This window comes from Apodemus sylvaticus, chromosome 5 (assembly GCF_947179515.1).
Source record: "Apodemus sylvaticus chromosome 5, mApoSyl1.1, whole genome shotgun sequence".
Classification (NCBI taxonomy): Eukaryota; Metazoa; Chordata; class Mammalia; order Rodentia; family Muridae; genus Apodemus; species Apodemus sylvaticus.
The window spans coordinates 60,708,227-60,713,036 of NC_067476.1; the positions used below are offsets into that span (position 1 = coordinate 60,708,227).

Here is a 4,810-nt window from a genome sequence, read left to right on the forward strand (position 1 = left end):
AAGGCCAATAGATCTACATTCTCACCTCCCCAATAATCCATATTCTCATAAGAACCTTCTTTTGGTCAGTGTCAGCTGTGATCTTAGCAAATAGTATATATATAGCTAAATGATGGGATGGCTTTTCATTACCTCAGTCTTAGTTGCTTTAGGAACAGGAAACTTTCTCTCCATCCTGAAAAATCAAACAGCCATGTTGTGACCTACCTATGAAAAGTGCCTTGTGATAAAGTATTCCAGGTGGCCTTCAGCCACTGGCCATTTGAGAAACCAGGAGCTGCATGATGCAGTCCAAGGAAACAAATCCGCCAGCTTCCATGGGAACCTGGGAAGGTGATTTGACCTCCACAACCACATGGAAGTCCTGCTAACACTTTGCAGCTTCGTGAGATCCTTGTGTAATACATGAGGAATTCCCACAAACTGACAAGGAGATTATCCACAAAGAAGGTCAGAAGGCAAAAAATGAGAAAGATAACAAATGCCTGAGCAGCGACCACGTCAGGCTGATCGGATTTCTGACCCATGGGAAATAAGTTTTTGTTTCAACCTTCCAGATTCATGCTAACTTGCTATGTAAGGAAAAGAAACATGTATTTTCTCCCTACCTCACCCACATTATACCATCACCACCACCACACAAGTAACAAAAGTTCTTTGATTATAAAATCATAAGTATCTATATAAATAGATGTATATTTTAGGGGTGGATCTACATACATTTCAACGCTGGGGTGTTATACAGCATTCTCAGCACCCTGATTGCTTCACTCAGAGGCACCTCAGAGGATCCCCTGACTACTCTGACATCATCTTTTAATATCTACAGAATATTCAGGATATAAATGTAAGATGATTAGCACTCAGTGAGTAGTTCTAGGTGTTGGCCACTACCAACAATGTCACAACCAACGTTGTTTATTACATCTTCATGTGTGTTGTAATCTGCTCCTTAGTGTCCATAGAATGTGGATGTTAGATCGAAGTGAGATTCAGATGCATGTATTTATTTTCTTAGACATTGACAATACTCACCTTTTTTACTGCAATAGTTTATTCTATTATTTATTTATGTCTGAAAGTACCCATATTGCACCAAACAGTAGTAGTATCTTCCTTTTTTTAGTTTTGGTCAGTTTGAGATAAACACAGACATGAATTTCATTTCCATTTGTCTGACAAGAAGGATGTTGATCTTTTTAGATTATCTCTGCTAATTTCTCATTTTCTATCTTTTGCCCTTTTTCTCTTTGGATAATCTGCTCATCAGTTTGTGGGAATTCCTTGTGTATTTCAGACACCAGCCTTCTGTGCTCTACATACAACTTTTTTCCCAAAGAGATTGCTCTTAGTCTAATCACTTTTTTAAACGTGTTGAATCCTGTTCCACCGCCACCTCAGTTTGTAAATGTGGTCTTCTACACAGGCTGCAGCCAGTGTCTATTATTTTCATATATTGAAATATATGTAGATTATCACATTTAATTTTTGACCCATTCAAATTCTGTCTGTATGACATAATGCAGTGATGTAATTGAATCCACTTCCTGATGAATAGCCTGCTGGATTAGCACCATATGCTGCAAACCCCACCATTTCTCCGAGTGAAAATATCACCTTAGCTATATGTTAAATTCTCATACATTCTAAGGTTTATTTTCAGATTCTGAATTCTTAACCACTGATCTGTAGCCAATGCCATATTGATTCAAATACATTGAATTCTATCATGTTCTCAGCAGACAGAGCAAATGCTCCTCCACTATTTCCTTATTTCAGAAATGTCTTACATTATCTCAGACATGTATCTCTTCATTTAAAATCTTAAAACATTCATTAGATTGGAAAAGGAATTTGCTGGGAATTGTCAGTAACACCATTTTTCATTCTATGGTCCTATCTAGGGCCTATTTCAATGTTAAGTCCTTTATGCACAAGCTTGATACAAATGTTTATTTTTCATTGATTTATATTCTTTAATACAAGCTATCAGGTTCACTACTTTTCTTCTGGGGACTCTGACAGCATGCAAGGACTCACTGGGAGGCAGCCCTCATGGGCTAGGAACATATTTTTTTCTGTTCTCTTTCCCCTCCATTTCCTTGTTCTAGTTAATATTTATGAATAAGAATTCATATTCTGGCTTAGTCAGAGTTCATCACAGAAAAGGAATTGATAAGATAAATGGAGGAAAAAGAAAGAGGGGGACGAAGGGAGAGTTCATCACAGAAAAGGAATTGATAAGATAAATGGAGGAAAAAGAAAGAAGGGGACGAAGGGAGATTTTCAAGTATTGACTCCCAAAATCATGAACGTTGGGAAGGTTTCCACAATCTTTCTGCGAGCTGGTGACACGGGAAAACTGGCAGCACATTTTGATATAACCACTGTGAGAAAGCAGTGGTTCGTATTCCAGTCCATGTCTGAAGGCCAGAAAAGCAGAGGTGTCATGACCAAGAGAACAATGTCCCAGTTCAATCGTCAGGAGGAGGGAAACTGCATCTAACTTTCCTCTGCCTCTGACTTTTCATTCTTTCCAGGTCCAGGATTGTAAGATGCCCATAGCATTGAAGAGGACCAGGCAGCTGCCTCACCTGGTTGCCAACTCAGGTGACATTGTTTTCAGGAAATGTCCCTGAAGAGAGTCCTGGACACATCTGAGCACCCTAGACCCAGTCAAGGGGTATATGAAGTTATCAGTCATCACAGGTTCCAATATCTGGGGAGAAGGAGTTTCTGGGTGTTTCAGCATTCAATTTCAGGTGTTGACTCATTTCAAAGTCAGCTGCAAAGCCTTGGAGATGCAAGTGCTTGCAGAGTGCAGACTATGGCCCTGAGTTCAGTCTCTACTATTGTAGAGAGAAACTAATTGTGTTTAAAAAGAACAAATATGGGACTTCCAACGTTTGAGAGGAAGGTAGGGTGCTGTTCCCTTTCGCTGATGCAAGAGCCTAGAGCGGTGCTATGAGAGGTATCAGTAGGAACTCCGTTGACTCCAGGACATGAAGCAGACCAGTCTGATTTTTCATCCCTCCCGAACCCACTCGAACCACAGTCATGTCCAGGGACAAGATGATTTTTGATCCTACTATGAACAAAAAGAAAAAAGGAAGACTTTTTTATTATTAGATATATTCTTTATTTACATTTTAAATGTCCCTTTCCTGGTTCCTCCCCTCCCCCTAGAAAATCCCCTAACCCATCCACCTTCCCTCTGCTCCAATCCACCTACTCCCGCTTCCCTGTCCTAGCATTCTCCTGTACTGGGGCATCTAGCATTCTCAGGACCAAGGGCATCTCCTTTTTTTGATGTCCAATATGGCCATCCTCTGCTACATATGCATCTAGAGCTATGCGTCCCTCCATGTGTACTCTTTGGTTGGTCGTTTAGTCCCTGGGAGCTTTGGAGGTACTGGTTGGTTCATATTGCTGTTCCTCCTATAGAGATGCAAACTCCTTCAGCATCTTGGGTCCTTTCTCTAGCTCCTCCATTGGGGACCTTGTGCTCAGTTCAATGGTTGGCTGAGAGTGTCCCCCTCTGAATTTGTCATGCACTGGCAGAGCCTCCCAGGTGACAGCTGTAACCGCAAGTGTTCGTTGGCATCCACATTAGTGTCTGAGTTTTGTAATCCAGTGTATGGGATGGATCCCTAGGACGGGCATCTTTGGATGGTCTTTCCTTCAGTCTCTGCTTCACACTTCCTTTTATGTTAGATGAAGAAGGTGATGCCCAGACAGAAGAAACCCAGCCCTCAGAGACAAAAGAAGTGGATCCAGAACCAACTGAAGAAAAAGATGTTGAAGCTGATGAAGAAGACAGTAGGAAAAAAAATGTTTCTGATGACTTAGATGAATTGAACTTCTTTGATCAAAAAAGAAGAAGAAGAAAAAGACAAAAACGATATTTGATATAGATGAAGCTGGAGAAGCTATAAAGGATGCTAAGATTGAAAGTGATGCTCAAGAGCCAGCTGAGCCAGAGGATGACCTTGATATTATGCTTGGCAATAAAAAGAAGAAGAATGTTAAACTCCCAAAAGAAGATGAAGTGCTAGAAAAAGACAAGGCTTTGGAAGATGAAAACAGCAAAGCGATAATGGCATTCCATTCAGGAACCAAACCGGGCCTGCTTGGGCAGGCTCAGAAAGAGACTACACATATAAGGAGTTGCTGAACGCACCGAGTGCTCAACGTCATGAGAGGAAAGGATCCAGATACAGGTCGTCGGAATAGGAACCAAGAAAACTTCTTTTGTCAATTTTACAGATATCTGTAAACTATTACATCATCAACCCAAACATCTCCTTGCATTTTTATTGACAGAATTGGGTACAAATAGTTCTATAGATGGTAATAACCAACTTGTAATCAAAGGAAGATTCCAACAGAAACAGATAGAATATGTCTTGAGAAGATAAATCAAAGAATACATCACTTGTCACACGTGCCTGTCACCGGATACAATCCTACAGAAGGATTCCCAACACTTATTTCTTACAGTGTAAAACTTGTCATTCTGGATGCTGTTGCCAGTGTCAAAACTGGCTTCCACGCTGTCACAGGCAAGCGAGCACAGTTCCGTGCCAAAGCTAACTAATTTGCTAATCACCATTGATTTTTTTCCAAAATGTGTCAGAGATTTGGCTGGACAGGTTACCCTCAGAGTGGATGTACTCTGAATTAAAATCAAGATAGAGAAACTGCCAAGCTCTTTGGCAAGTGGTTGTTCTGAAATCCTTGCAAGATACTGATATTCAAGCTGTTGACATACTCGTTGCCTACTTTAACATCTGTCAGAGAAACGTGATGG

The 4,810-nt window shown here is 40.6% G+C and overlaps 1 pseudogene; it reads left to right on the plus strand.

Annotated features, from left to right (window-relative positions):
* The first annotated feature begins 3,057 nt into the window (after positions 1-3,057).
* Positions 3,058-4,597, plus strand: LOC127684214 (eukaryotic translation initiation factor 2 subunit 2-like; annotated as a pseudogene).
* Positions 4,598-4,810: the final 213 nt, after the last annotated feature.